The sequence below is a fragment of the Xiphophorus couchianus genome, chromosome 3, assembly GCF_001444195.1.
Source record: "Xiphophorus couchianus chromosome 3, X_couchianus-1.0, whole genome shotgun sequence".
In the NCBI taxonomy this organism is placed as follows: domain Eukaryota; kingdom Metazoa; phylum Chordata; class Actinopteri; order Cyprinodontiformes; family Poeciliidae; genus Xiphophorus; species Xiphophorus couchianus.
Window position 1 is genome coordinate 9,328,145 of NC_040230.1, and position 16,762 is coordinate 9,344,906.

Here is a 16,762-nt window from a genome sequence, read left to right on the forward strand (position 1 = left end):
ACCGAAAGGGAAAAATAAATAAACAGCATGCACAGAGACATGCCCGACATCTGTACAATGGTGTGCTTGAAGTTATGCAGCATGGCTGAAAAGATAAAGGGAAATTAAAGGAAAGGTCTCTGACCCTCTCTGATCCAAGCTCTAAATGCTTTGCAATTTCTCACAGAAGAAGGAAATCCTCCTTCACAAATAAAGGACTCTGTCTGACCTCCTCCAAGAGCACAGCAAGTTTAAAGAGGTTGGCAAAAAAAACACTCAAAAAAGGAGAAATGGTAATTTGACTTTCCAGCAGACATTCGTAACCCCTTTATGGTGCATTTTAATAAATCTTTAGTAATTTGCATGTCTTCAGCTCAGCCAATTATTACGGCATGCGTCCGATTGACGCAACATCAAAAAAAAAGTCAACTACTGTCAAATCTAGAAAACAAAATGGAAACAAAAAACAAAGTAAGCAACACAAGTAGAACCGCTCTCTAAGAGAGATTTTAGGACATTTTATCCCTTCCTTCAAAGTATAAATTGATAATAATTATCTTTAAGTGCTCTTGGATTTGTAACAAAATCAAAAGCTCCCTTAAAAATATGAATTACTTAAAAGTGTGCCAAAGGTTATCTTCAGATATCAAGTAGTTTGTGTTGGTCTTGGAGAATCAAGGCACACTTTGAAAACTGTCCACAGTCTGCCATAGACAAATAACACGTCTTCCTTGGTGCAGCACCACCTTTCTCGTTTCACCAAAAACGGATTTATCAATTTCCTGGTCCCTAACAGTTTCACAAACTGAAAGTGACTGTGGCACCATGTAACAAACAATGCCTGAAAGCTTCAAAATTGATGTTATATGAATATTCAACATGAGAGCACCAGAAACTGATTTTCTCATTTTCACCTTCCAGCCTTTCCACCATTACAGCTTTTTCTCTAACTGCATAATTAATGTGTGAAAAGTAAAGTGTGAATTTGTTTGTGTTGTAATATAAAGAATGGTGGAAAAGTATAAAAAGAATACAATGCAATGTTTTTGTACTCTTGAGAAAAGTTGTTCACATGTGGTAAATAAAGTTAGACAAGTTTTAATTTTTTTAAGCAGTAACAATTTATTAGAAAAATGTGAAGCAATTCGAGAATCCATATTTAAATGTTTTATTCCACTCTGTATATCCAAATTACATCTCGGCTGTATGACTGCTGTACATGCAAGTCATGCAATAGAGTTTCACTATAAGAAGTCATTTTATCCTTTTACTTTTTTTAAACTTTGAATTTCAGACCATCCTATACTGCTTTTAAAGACAATACTGATAGCAAAACTGTTGAACATGAAATACACCTCTGGCTGTTTACCGACAGAATATTTAGAAGCCTTCTTTATTTTAGATTTGGAATCTGGAACTCTCCAGGTGTCGATCATGTCTGGCCTTGGTTGAATTTTCACAGCAGGTAACAACAGATAGAATATACAAATTAATGTATATCTATATTCTTATTCCAACAGAATTTCTACTTCTCATATTACAGAAATAAATCAAAACTTACATCCTGAATGTTTGGTAAAGCCCTGTTAGCTTAAAGCCAAACATTGTCTTTATCTCCTGTTTGTCAGGCTAAGCATGGATATTGGAGTATAGGCTCAGCAACAGACAGCCCCCACACACAGACATACACACTGTGTCCACCCACCAACATTACCTCCTCAGCTTGTTAATGGGGACAGCTAACACACAAATGCCCTTGCGGAAGAGAAAAATCTCCAACCCTTTGCTCAGAGTTGTTCCTCTGACATCAATCGTTGATCCGGCAATTTTTTCCACCTTTAAGGGGTTATTCGGCCCAGACACTGATGTGCTTTTAAAATGCATGTGTGCCATTTGCCTCCAAGTACACAATTGGGGGATACACACATAGGAGTGGAGAGAATGACTTGTGGTGGTAAAAGGTTTTGCAAGGTGCCGAGATACCCTTAGGTATAGATTTACTGGCCTGGAATCATGTGTCAAGATTTGATGTATTCAGAAGTTTTGCAGAAATTAATCTAGACAAAAAAGCAATTGTGATGCTATCAAATATGTGAGTTTGTGTGTTGATGTGGAAGGAGTTAGTATTCTGAGGGCAAGTCAGGGGGCCGGCAGGTAAGTAGGAGACAGAGGAGAGTAATCAGGCTGTCCGTAGCCCAGCGGCACAGAAACATGCACAGACACACACACACACACACAGACCTCGAGTCGTTCATTTTCCTAATGATCCACAGAGCAGCACGAAGCAGGCAGAGCGGCTTTGTTGACTGGGAGACCTCCGCCTTAACCCTCACTGAGAGCAGCATTACTAATGATACTGTCAGTCTCTCTCTGATGGGCACGTTGGACAAAATAAAAATCTTCACAAGCTTCAACACATATCTCTACTTTGACAATTAATTTATAGGTATCTATTTGAAATACACTTGTTTCATTGGCAAGGATATTTGAAATCAAAAATAAATTTGCACCATATTATCAATTTGCCTTCCTAAAACTGTTAAGAGATTTACAAAGAATAGAAAACAGCTCATATAGAATATCCTCTATGACTGCCATCAGATCTACTGAAAGTTCTGTAAATATCTTATGGAGTAGGAATTTAAAAAATAAATAAATAAAACCACTCACCCACCCAACGTTTAGGCAAATATCAGGACGGCCGTGGAGGCAAGGTGGCCCTGGGTGGCCATTAGGATGCAGTGTGCAGCGTTTCCATGCAGACACCATCTCCACATGGAAAGGTCACCTCCCTCCCTTCGCGGGTAAATACACAGACATATACAAATGTGGTTGCGTGCTAAAATGGCTCACCTTAAAAAGGCATTAGACTCTCTTTCCACTGAACTTTACATCTCCCCCTAACATTATCTTAACCAATGGCATTTCCACCTCCCCTTAAGTAGTGCACTGTTTCTAAACTACTATGTATCTGTAAAAATCTAGAATGTATTTTTCTTTAAAAAGGATCAAGCTCAATAACGGCTGATTTTATGATCGAACCACCTTGTGTCAAAATAGTTAGTGATGTGAATGAAAAATATGAATGGCATGTGTTTCTTATTCTACAAATTAATAGTATCAGAACCTTTACACTGTAGTTAGAAAATTTTTCTTTTTTGTGACAAATGGTCTATGTACTATTTTAAACCTAAGAACACACAGCAAGCTAACCTGTCCGTTGTTGTCATCATGAAGCTGCAGAGCAACGGGGAGTGACGCTGATTGACCAGCAGTTCATTCTGTTCGACTTGAGATGTGACTCAATCCTGCTCAGTGCACTTTTCTCCCCTTTTGAGTCTTTTGCGCTTTAGGTGCACTGTAAGGCCCTTAGCACCCAACCTGCCAACTAGGCCCTGCAAGCCTCTCTGCTGTCATATTACATCTAACCAAGAGACTAACCCATGCTGTCAGCACCCTGCGTCTACTACCAGCACACCTGAGCAGGGCCCCACCTTCCACTGCAGCCCCCAGCATTGCCAGGCCACCAGTTAACTCAGTCTGCTGTGCAGAGGTGGAAAGGGAGTCGGGTACTTCTGCAGGAATTCTTGCCTTAAAAAACGAGGAGAGAAGGGGAAAAAGAAAGGATTTACTTCTCTTTCTCTTCCACACTCCAGTGCCAGTAAAAAGTTTTGTTTACTCATCATAGGCATGAATGCAGTAATTTTGGGTCTTTAATCGTGTGTTTGTTCATTATTTTAGCAATATAAGTTTATTTCAAAAACTACAACAGACTGCAGAGGTTTGTGTTGAATTTGGATTTCATTTATTTCATTTATTTGGATACAGGAGCGGGCCAAGATTCCGACATTTCACTGACCTCAACCAAATTTAAAATATTTAAATTATGCTTAAAAGTCAGTCTAGTACCAGAAAATCATCCATCTTTTATACTCTATGCCCTTGAAGGGATTCAGAGGCACCAGTAAAGTAACCAATTAAAACAAACCAAATATCTGATAAATAAAATGAGATTGAATAAAGTCAGAATGTTTTTGATTGCTATGTAAAAAGTGTGTGATTTTGCTGTAAATTGTTCAGGGACACTGAATCATATATTAGACAGGATGTTTACATTTACTTGAATATTGCTAAATTATGGAAAATCCGTAATAAATGCCAACTTCTGCAATTTGATTCTTGTATTTTAAAATTATGAGTTGTTTTTTTATATCATTCCACACTAAAAAAATAAACATATATATAATTAAAGAATAAAAATTAATATGATATATTCATACCTATGATGCTTCTACATAAACTTTTCATCAGTAATATATGTCTCTCCCAATTTATTTTGCTTTTCTTGTATTTTGTATATATTCTTGTATGTACAAATGTGTAGTACAAATTCTAATTTTAAACAGTTTTCACTGTTTAGATTAACATACATTTTATCCTTCCTTTTGGCCAAAGTTGGTGTGTTTTTTTTGTCATCATCTTAGCCATTTTTCACTTTTAAGAAAGTTGCCGTCACCTTCAAAATCCCCTTTCAGTTTGTTTTTATCTTTTTACCCATTCTCTGTCCCTCCTTTTGTCTATTTTTGCCAATTTTCCATTTTTCCCCCTTTTGTTGTCTCTACTCTACTAACTCTCCTCGTCCCAAGGGATGGCCTTTTACCTCTGGCACCAGATCCCACAGGATGGATAGGAAAGAGGTCTTCCACCACTATGTTAGCTGCTCTGCAGTTAGCTTCATGAGCAATCCCGAGTCTTGTTCTTTTGGCACTTTCTCCCAAAGGAAATTCCCACCAGAGACAATGGGCAGCTTATCAGGGTAAACAACAGCCTCCTCTATGCCATCCTGCCACAAAGGCACCGTAGCAGAAAATAAAAGCAACAATGCACAAAGCAGAGTCAGAAGCATCCCATTCTGCGCTTTTAGACATTTAGAATCAATAGCAACACAATCACACTCACAATATGTAATTGTGGCTCCAGCTGCCTCTTTGATTTAGTCAAACAATTGCTTTAGTTTCTGGGAAAAATCAATAAGAACTAATTTTCAGTATCACCAAAAGAAAGAAAAAAGAAGTCTCATCAAGAAAATGCTATGAATTATGCCACCATTCGAACCCAAGTGCAGTGAAAAACGTGAGCCTGTCTGATGTCGTGATTATGTCAAATCGCTTAAGAGAGGAGGCTGATGTAAAAGGATGGTTTGGTCCTGAAATTCATATCCACTTACTGCCAGAGCAGGTCCGTATACCTCTCAAGTAATGGCTGTTTACAAGATAAAAGAAGAGGAAAAATAGCCACTTTTCCCTGCTCAGACATGAAATCCTCTTATGAAATTAGGTTGATAAAAGGGCCTTGTGACGTCGGCCATTTTTCCCCATGTCAAGAAAACCTTGCGTGTGAGCATTATTAATGGCATCCTTGTGGCATGTCATTTTTCTCCATCTCCAATGCATTTCTAACAACAGAAGAGGATCAGTGAGCTGGCTGCTCGCTTTGTCAGAGCAAACGGCAGATTCACCAAGCAGCGCTATCAACTTTCCTAAAGCAGGTACTGTACAACAGCTAGCCACAGAATCCCGTTTTCCTTGCTCACAGGAGCCAGGGGTTAATTTTTTGTTGGTTACCGGTAGCCCTCAGAGGGGGGAGGGTAGAAAAATGAATCTGGGCTGAAACAAATAGCAGCGTCGGGAGATACGTGTGGCCTTCAGTTAAACAGAGCCATAAATCAGGAGAGTGACACAAGCCAGAGAGGGAGGGAGAGAGGGAGAGGGAACCAAAAGTGAGACAACAACTGCATATCATTAGCCATGTTTATCCCCAACAACCAATATGCTTAGCCTCTGAATGATTTTCAGATTTCCTTAGTACTTTATATTTTAGCATTTCTCAATCGCGTAACATATTAGTTTATGTTTTACTCTCTTTAGATCTAATACAAATTTGGTATCTCCCCACTGATACTTATACACTGATACTCATTCTCTTTTAGGTGGGAGGTGCATCTCAACAAGTTAATTAAAAAGTTATTTTATTTTAATATTTCAATTCAAAGTAAAATTCATGTTATAGATGTTCCATTTCAAACACATATTTATTAAAAAAAATTATTTTTGTGCCACAATAATGAAAACCCAAACTTACAAACTACATACAATTTAAAAAATTATCATTTCCCTAATTAGGGAAAATTTATATTATGTTAATAATGTGCCCTACATAACCATAAGTGAAGCTGCAGTTATCCCCGTTTGTGTACATTTTCAACCAAAACTTTTTCTTCCACTTAACTTTACATTAATTTCCAAAATTAGCTGTAAGCTATAATTATCAAAGTGAAAATATAATGCATTAATGTAATGCATTAATACAAATTGATGTATTACATAGATTAATTTGTATTATAATTCATCTATGTAATAAAAGTTTTTTTAATTAAATTAGTGCAATAAATTAGCTTTAAAATACATTTTAGCAGTGTAAAACTATTTCCAGCACAATGAGTGACTAAGAATCCCAAATATGGTATACAAAAAAAGAAAAAATAAACAGAATCCACAAATCGAGTAACAGTTTTACAGCTTACAAAAAGCTGTAAAACTGTCCTCAGTATATGGAAGTGCACTGCTGATGATGTCTGGTAAACAATCTTTATTCATTGTGGAATAATCCAGTCCAGGTTTGACTATTACATTTGTTGCCATTTTTACCATATTTCTTTCTTTCTAAGTTGGTTCTAATCCCAAAAGAAAATGTTGACTTTTTGTTTTAATGTTTAAGGTTTCATAATCCCAAACTATGTCGTCGTAAAAATGTGTTTTATCTACAGATGACCAAATACTTACTATATTCATACACCAATTGGAAGCTGCAGTACATGTTAACTTCAGCTTTGTGCTCAAATGAAGTTTTACAGAGCTTGCAAAATGTTTATCTGTCATTCTATTCTTTTTTTCCAGCTTGAGTGATTTTGTAATCAGCTAGTACAACAATAGACTTTTGGTTAACTATCTCAACAAAGAAGAACAAACCTCAAGAACTACTTCATTTCTTACTCCAATATAAGAATCTCTAACATAGATACAACAAAGTGTCAAGTTCAAAGCTCTCACCTTTATATTGAATAATAGCTCACTTGACCGTAAATTCTGTAATTTGATATTTTAAATTTATGTGTCTGCAATATTTGTTAGCTTGGCCATTTTCCGTCCATCTACACACACACACAACAATTAACAAGATTCTGCAGAGCCTTAAAACTGAAGGGGGTGAACATGCATGTGGATTATTGTGAGCATCTTCCCGCAATGATGCTTTTAATGAAGTCCTGTGAGTTTCAACCTGCATGTGAGAAAGGCCCACACCGTGTAGCGCCCCAGTGCACTCGGCAACAAGGCGTGCCAAATTGCAAATGCAATCCGAGTCCATCTGTGAGCCCAGGTAGGGGCAGAATCTAGGAGATAACTTATGCACGGCAGTGCGTGTTCCAGCAGCAACCCGCCCTGTGTCCCTCATTTTGTCCTGACTTGTGAGGGATTACCGCAGTGTGGGCTTGTGCTGAGCTGCCAAATAGGAAGGGATAAGAGGAGGAGAGGAAGCTATACCAGGCTAAGCGTTTTTGTGTTTTACATACAGGTCAAGTCTTCAGGAAACCTGTAGCAGTTTGATTGGATCTTGGTGAGGGAAGCATTCATGTCGGTCATAAATTGCTATTAAAATCAGAAAATATAAGGTAAATAATAGGTTTATAGGAGAAACATTGCCAATCTTTTTTAAGATGGGAAAAAAAAAATCAAATGGGATAGTTACAGGTATTTCAATGTATGCCTAATAGTGCATTTTCAACAACAGCCCAACAGTGGAAAAAGGAGATTTAGCATCTTTGTGTGATACAGCAAGGCATGCAATTGCCTGCTGGGTTTCCACCGTTTAAGCACAAAGTATGTGCAAATTATTTCATTCACCTGTCACCAAAGAACAGCGGATGCCTGGCACTTTCGTAGAAAATTAAATTAAGTGCTCAGAAAATGTTAGAGGAAAACTTGGAGGATATAGAATGGATTTATGCCTTTAAATCTGATGGAGCTTGATACTAATGCGGTATAAATCCTTGCCTTTCATTACAGTATTATATGAAATGCATTGGAATGGAGCGATGGATCCTATTTGACATTCCGTTACCGGAGCAGTTGTGCACAGCTTCACACTTAAGCCCTTTAAAGCTAATACATAAATGTAGCAACACATATAGCAGCAGCGCTGAACAGCAAGGGGTTTTTTTTCGAGTTTTTTTCTTCTGACCAAATCAGCAAACATATGAAATAGAAAATATTTTTATAAAGGGTTTAATTACTCAGACACCTAACGATATTTTGTCTCTAAACAAAACAGCGCTCCTACTTGGCTCAGATATTATTCTTACAATAAACATTTATTTTTTGATGCTCTTCTTTTTAAACTACATATTAATGTTGCACATAGTAGTTAGAAAGAGCTAATTAAAGGCTAATGCCATGCATAAAGGTCTTATATGTGAAATCAAGATTAAAGAATGGATGCCACAATATATCTTTTTTTGAAAAATCAAGACAGGATTGATGATACTCTGATGAAATCAAACCATTAATATTTGACATATTTTATGAATTTAGTTAAATCACAAAACCTCAAAGATTAAATATTGTTGACAAGATGAGCACAGAAAACATTTTTAATTCATCATTTGTCATTGCTCTTGTAGAACTTGTAAAAATGGATTTTCCCAGAAAATAAAGTAAAATTAGAAATATTTTTGAACACATTTTTTTTTCATAGATATATATATATGTTTACAGGGTTTATTTGGATTAATAATATGAATGTAACCAAATAAGTATGTACATGCAAAGGAAAAAAACCCACAAATGAGTACTGTATATAAATTAGAGAATCTGCAGTATTTCAAAACATGGGGAAAAAAGCTAAAAATGGTACTGAATATGAGAAATCATCTGAAATTAGTATTTTAAAACAATCCTTGTTGTTTTCAGGCCAATTTAATGTGAAATGGTTTAGGAATTTAAAATAATAATGGAATAACGGAAACAAAAAGATCTTACAAAACCTTTGCAACCTAATTGTTTTAAAAAATACTGGTAACAATGGTAGTAGATGTATTTCTAAAAGTCTGATTGTTCAAGTGAGTCCTGCTGGGCTCAAAAAAAACAACATTATTTCCCCTTAAAGCAGCCAAAACCAGGTGCCCACCGCAAGAATTTTGACAGAGGAAACAGAATCTTAATAGTTTTCCTGGAGTCAAAGAACTTCAGAAAGACCTGAAATTAGTGACTCTTATGTTCTCTTATAAAGACAAATAATGTACTAATAACTAATTGTCCTCAGTATATGGAAGTGCACTGCTGATGAGGCAGCATAGTTAAGCTTGTTTACATTTTGAAACAGAACATTGGAACACACCAATGAAGTGCTAGGAAAGTATAATCTCAGATGAGGCCAACATTTAGCTTGTTGAACGTATTGCACTCACCAAGTTTGGAGAAGAAAAGGCAACTCCACATTGCCCCAAAAGCTTAGAGGCACTAACATTATGGTGTGCTGGCTTTTCATAATATTGTAAGATTTTATATAATTGAAAGGAAGGATGAATGAAGCAATGATCCCAAACCCAAGTTCAGTGATCTACAAATTGGTGTCAGTGAAAGAAAACCAAGCTACTTGAAATGCCCAGTCAATAATTTAAATTGAATCCAGTAGAACATCTGTGGACACAACTGAAGATCTGTATGCTCAGAACATGCCAAAAGAACCTTCAACTTTTGAAGACAGTGTGGAAGAACCAGTAAAAATCCCACCGGAGTTTTGTTTGCAACTTTTTTTTCCCCCAAAAAAAGGTTTTTAAGTTGTCAACAAAATCTTTGGAATAAAAATTTAATACATTCAACTAATTATACTTGGTATGCATTCCACTTTAATGCACAAAACTTACTAGCTACTAAAATTTAAAATGCAAAAATAAAAAAAAACACTGTAGATACTACAACTAGCAAAACAAATAAGTTTCTTACATTAAAAAGACGAGAAACTATTTTGCACATCTCATGTATCCAATGAAACTGGCTGATATCATTAGGCCATGCTGGTCTGCCTTTCTTCTGCAGGTGGTGGGCACAAGATGGGGTCCGTTTTGTCCCAAGTTGTTTGGTGTGTGTGTGTGCGTGTGTGGAGGGATGGAAGCAGGAGGCGCAGATGCATTGTGCCCTATGGCGTGGCTGTGGCGGCAGCACGTATGGGCTCATTGTGCTGCGATTATGTAGGATGAGCACGCCGCCTGCTAATCCGCCTGTGGGAGGGTGCATGCCTGTGAATTATTGCACTTTGGGAGAGGAAAAAAAATAAAACAAGGAAAAAGAGAGAGAGAGAGAGAAAACTGAAAGAGAGGAAAAGAGAGGCACGGAAAAATGAAGAAGAAGAAGAGGAGGAGGAGCGAGAGACAGAAAGAGAGAGAGAGAGAAGCCCCCTTGGCTGTGATTATGAAATGGTCTGTCACAGATTAAGGCTACAGGGATGCAGGCAGAGATGAGCCAGAGCCTCCCACAGACACACTGGCTAGTCAGGATGCATCACTGAGCCTACCTGAGGTTATACACGCCTCGCATCCATCGATGGATGCATGGGGCACTCACACATTCAGTGGGGGAGATGGTGGAGGGAAAAGGAAATAAGAGGGAGGGAGAGATTGAGAACGAGAGGAGAAAGCGTGAAAACAAACATGCTCCAAATAAGCTTGCAATTGAGAGAGAAGAGAGAAAAAAGAAAAAGACTACAAGAGAACTGGGCCCAAGGAAAAACACAAGAAAATAAAAGAAAAGAGGGAGCTTGGCAAGGATGGCAGCCACAAAAGACAGTGACTAAAATAAGACCTGTGTGGTTATTGTCTATTTGCGGGAGAGCTTTGCTGATAAAAAGCCCACACTGTTAATCTTTCTCCTGTTCAAGAAAACTGCATATTCTTTATAAATTTTTCCTAATGTCTTCAGGGAAACTAATACTCCATGTTCTCAAAAAGATGCGTCTTCTGCTCATCTGTTTAATTATGCGCTGCATGTTTATCCTAAGTATCTATAATTTTCACACCTGAGAGCTTTGGCAATGTGGAGTCTTCTAAGACTGGTCAGAAATAGTCAGCCCTTCACTTACTGATTGACAGCTACAGCCTGCACAGTTCTGTTCAATCACACGGTCCACTGTCAGGTTGATTTTTTCCCCCGCTGCTTCAAGTGAGAAAGAAAATGAATGGCTAAAGTTTGTTATAGCAAAAACATCTGTGTTTGATTGGTAGACTGCCTGTCTTTCTCAGGTCAGACCAAGCCAATCAGCTTAATTAGACCAATGGTATTTCCAGGTTTTGTCTCTACAATACTAAGATTTGTAGGCGAGGATTTAAGTTTTAGCAGTTGGCTCAAACAATTATTTGGCCTTGCAGGTTTGTGACATCGTAAATTGGAGAGTAGATATACATTTAAAAGGAACTGGCAAGAGTTTGAAAGTGTAGTTAGGTGTCCCCTTTTCATTAATAAATATAACTGATTGAGTAAGGGAATGCAATATTTTATGTCTGCTTTCTCTTCTTGATATAGCCAAATATCAGCCAGCCATATGATTTTATAGTTAAAGTACTTTGTAACTTGTATTGTACATTAGACTTCAAAAAACTCAGAAAATATTCCTTATTTCTACAATTACTGGGCTAAACATTAATAGATTTTAACTCTATTTCTAAGCAGTGGCTTTTAATTGTTTTTGAAATTAAACTCCTTCACCTTATTTGTGGATGCCCTTCTAGAAATAAACCGAATGTCTTTATGTTACCAATATTTGAAGCAATTATTAGATTTTTCCTTTTTGAGCTTCTTAAATATTTTTTTATATAATAAATACATAAAAGATGTGTTCATTCTAAAAAGAAATACTTAAAAGGATTCCGTATTTAAAATTAAAAAATAAGACAATACTGCAGCCAACCTGCTGGATATATATACTACTTCTTACCCATCAGACCACATTAAATGAGCAGGGATAACCCTTTTTAAGTGCTGAGTTATTACAACATCTTAGCTTGACATGACTGTGACAACTCAAGCTGATGCTAGATAATTGCTCTCATGCTCGCCATTTAATGAACATAATTACAATGTTTCTTCTGTGTTCACAATGTGATTAATTGTTATAACATTTTCTTTGTTGTGTTGCGACAAATTACTCTCTCATACCACCACTGCCATTTTCACATCAGGCAATCATAAAGCATGCAAGCAGGCACTCATAAAGACAGCTTAAAGCCACTCGAGAGACACATTGGGATTACTGGAAGGCGGAGGAAGTTAAGGACTTGCCAGTCAGTCAATTACGATCACCAGGGAAAGATTACTGAAGCCAACATTTCAAATGGATGGAAGTGGAGTGGGATCTCATGAGTGTTGAAAAGTTGTTTTCTTTAAGTGCACTTGGAGACAATGCCAAAGTGAGAGTCCAAATAACTGCAGATGTTTCATAAATCCTGGTAGTGCGCATCCTGCATCCTGTTTTTTGGGGCAATTAGCTTGGCTATATTTCACAGACAACCTAATTGAGACGCTGTCACCCACTTAAGCGAGGCTTGTCTTAAGAGCATTTGCTTAATAAGCCATGGCCTAATGCAATAAGGTGCCTATTCCCAATCAGCCATGACAAAGTCTAATTTATGCCAGGCCAAATGAGCAAGAGGAGAGAGTCACGGGACTGAGTAATGACTGTCACCACCAGAAAGGATGATTAAAAAAAAGAATGAGTCTGAGGCAAGGAAACCTGTCCTACCTAAAAACAGTTATTATTCCAGTGTAAGAATAATAAGAAGCAAGTTCAGTTTGGCCTCCTGTTGAGAGGGGTTCCTTTTCTGGCTTTGCACCCACATGCACATATAATCATGTATTTTAACGCACAAGCACAGTTTCATGTTCACACACAGTGTACAGTACACACAACCCGCAGCGCTTCTGCGTGATTGATTCAGCAGAGCATCAGATCGCTCACTGTGACAAATAGCTGGCTGACAGCCGAACACAAAAAAAGCCCACACCCTAACACCTAACCTGTGAGGAGGACTGGGGGCCAAGGGAGGGGGCTGACCTAGCAGCAGGCCGCCACAGCTGTCTCCATCAGACCACCTCTTCGCTCTCACCTCTTTCTGCCTCTGTCTGAATCAGTTATTCTTCCGGACTTCGTCCCCTCTGACTCATTTTAAGGTTGTCTTTCTTACTTTCTAGCTTTTTTTTCTCACCCCCCTCTGCTCTTTTCTTCTTCTGCGTCCTCATCAGTATCACTGTACGGTATTCCGTCCCTCCCACCTTCTCTCTTTTCCTTTGCGAGGAGTGATAGATTCCCCCTCAGTTCATTTATCCTGGAAGCGGAGGAGACGGCAGTGTGATGTGATCCATCTCGCCGGCGATGGAGGGAGCGCGGTGTCCCTGATCACAGGCCCTATCAATCTCACTCATAGGGGCCGGATCAGCGCTGCTGGCAAGACAGCAGACACATACAGGCCGTTTGAATGGCGAGGACTTCCTACTGTACCTTGTGCACTCACGCTCAGCTGGGATATAACTGCAGCTTAGGCAAAAGATGGTGCCATTTTTGAGCTCCAGAGAGAGAAACACTTAAGTTTTACCCACCCAGGGACATTTATATGACTGTAATAAAAAGTGAAAAAAAGCTAAATGCATTAGAATAATTTGCTGGAAAAGCAGAAACAGTGCTGTGAAAGTAACTTGTACTTCAAAATCTTTCCTGTGTTTTGTTTTGTAGTTGCTGTCAAGATGTTTAAGTTGCAGTTTCTACTACAACTAAAGATTTACAGTTTACTTCAGATGCTCTGAAGAAAAAAAATTGACTGGTGATCACATTTCGCTGATTTCATGCTTGACCTACTCTGATACTAGATCAACAAGTGAAAAGCTAAAAATCAAAGCAAAATGTCCCAGTCAGCAAAGATGTCACAACTACAGCATTCGGTGTGGAAGCTGTTATAATAGTTTAAGTGACTGGTTGAAAACATCCAGAAAAAAACAACAATATAAGAAGATTCTAGTAGAAAGCCATTCCTTACAAAGACATGCTGCTAAATTTGGAGCCAGGAACCAGATTTATCTTTTTATACACGAAAACGAGTAGAAACTAGCAAACATCTAAAGACGATGACCATCTGGCCATCAATGTACTTGGTGAAAAATTTGTAATAAAAAAAGTGTTTGATAAACAAGTCTAATCAAATATTTTTCTTATATAAAAGTGGTAGTGAGAATTTTATAAAAAGCTGAATAAAAATGGCTTGAACTGGGCCTCCTATCACCTGCATTTATATCTAGTAATACTAACTGCACTAATTGTGGTGGTAAAAGATGCTAAAGATGATGTAAAATGTCAACTTTGTAATACTTTTGTCTTTGATTCGAAACATTATTGAAATTCTGTTTCTCTGCAGATTTCTGTAACACTGACTGCTCTCCTACAAATGTCTAGTCCTTATATAAATTAGTACTGTTTGATTACAACGCTAAGCTACTTAAAGCTAATTTATTCTTAAAATATTTCACAATCAACACATGACATGAAACTAAAGCTTTTCTTTCTCCCTAATATTTCATTTTTCACAGTTGTTAATTATGTTGAAATATGTGATCTTTCAAATTTTAGGGTGCAAGAAAACTGTGAGCTATAGTTTCTCTTGTGAAGAAATTAAATACAATGTGCTGTTATCAATGTCTACTTCTCATAACCTGGAGAATTTTACTGTATTTACTTGAAAATATATAATTAAATCAAATGTGATTTGATATTCATAAAGTTTAAACAGTTCCTGCTTTAATTCTTGTATAACCACTGGATTTGTCTGAGCTGTGAACAATATTGACAACAACACGGTTGCCCTCTGAGTAGCAACAATTCAACACATCAGGCCACAATTTCCAATATATTTGCCATATGCTGTATCAAAACACATCAAACTCTCTTTGACACTCAAATACACAAAAATCACCCTCGCCCCATGACATAAACCACCCTTTACACACTCTGACACCCCTCAAAAAACACTTCCCTACTGACGTGTAACACTCTCATGCACTCATCCACAGACACTTCATAACCTGACATGCATCACCCTGACACGGACACGCATGCACACATGCACACGCATCAAAATCAGTGGGCTGTAAAGTGCTGTCCCTATCCACCCCAGACGGTGTCGACCAATCAAATTAGGCCTGATCAAAACATGCCATTCAAAGCCAGGGCTTGAGGGCTAGGAAAGGGGGCGGGGGTGGTCGGCGTTCAGGGGAGCGCAGCCGATGTGCTGACCTTGGGAGCAATTAGCATGACCAGAAAGAGTGAGAGACAGCGACTTTGAAAGAGAGAGAGAAAGAAAGGCGGTGTGGGAGGGTGTGCAGAATATGGAAAAAGGTGATGCAAAAGCAACCCCCTCTTCACTAGACCTGCAAATAGGGGATGGAGTCCTCTGAGGATCCACACAAGACACTGATCTCACAAACCCCCCTTCACCTCCTCCATGGTTTCTACCCTCTTCCTCTTGCACAGTTCTCCAATGTATGCCTTCATATTTATTTCTGCCTTTAATATTCTTTACTTCATTCCATTTATATAAACAACATACAATTTTAAAGTGACAACAAATGTCTACTTGTCATCTTGACCTCAATGCATTAGAAAAATGCATTGACCATTACATCTGCAGTTTACAAACCTGCAAAAAAGTCTTGAATTATCCCCCGTTTTTCTTACAGTGAGCCAGGCTTCTTTGTAATCTCTTAAGTTGGTTTTATGGAATATTGTTTCTGGCTTTCCAAAGGATTATCATAGTTTTTCATTAGACTACTTGTTTGGTTTTCAGTCTAATACCTGAAATATTTAAAATTTTAATGTGGCTTTTTTTTCCAGAGTAATACTTTGTTTTTGTTAGTTAATCTCAATTTTATCCTTTATTTTCACTGGCATGACTTTCAGATACGGTGACTCTGCTGCGAAGAGTTTTTAGACTTGCAGTAACTACATAATTTGTTTTCTCCACTTCTCCACTATCATCTTTAAAACAGTGTATGCTGTCATCAGGGACAAAACCTTAACAGAAAATGAGCTAACGTCGAAAGAAAACATTGAAATATCCTGACAAATCTTGGATAAATATTTATCAAGACCACCCAAAAAAATATAAGATTCAAAAACACAAGTAAACATTGCTTTAAAACTATTGGTCTTTACAGTAAATGTTTATTGCGTTTTACATTTCAATAAAAATATTTGCCATTGAATCAATATCCTAATTTGTACTACACACAACACTAAGCACAGATCTCATTTCTAGCAAAAACACTTCTGTCTTCATTCAAAGGCACAGCATTTGCTAGCATTTGCCAAGAGTGTTTACACAACTATGTATTCCTCCAGCGTAGCAACTGCACTCCTGACACTCCACCCGATTCCCTCCAGCGCTCTCCCGTCTACCTGGGAATCTAATTTCAATTGACTGCTAGACAGAAGAGGCTTGAGGTTAGAACCATACAGTAAAAGGCCTGGGCAGGGCTGCCTAAGAGGGGTGCACGGGTTCAAATTGTTTTCTATAAGTCACCTCTACGGGGGATTTGTGTTTATCCCTGGCCATTGATTTGTTGCCGGGGTCCAAGACTTGGGAGAGAAGGGGAAGTAAGGTGGACAAAACATAGGAATCAGAGAATGGGTT

At 37.9% G+C, this 16,762-nt stretch overlaps 1 long non-coding RNA gene across 1 annotated transcript in view; it reads right to left on the reverse strand.

Moving 5' to 3' along the window:
• Window positions 1-2,653: 2,653 nt before the first annotated feature.
• The window catches only part of LOC114140580 (uncharacterized), a 59,957-nt gene continuing 45,848 nt past the window's right edge, over window positions 2,654-16,762 (reverse strand). Inside the window, exon 5 of the long non-coding RNA XR_003594609.1 lies at window positions 2,654-2,775. This is a non-coding gene — a long non-coding RNA (uncharacterized LOC114140580). The remainder of the gene's footprint in view (window positions 2,776-16,762) is intronic.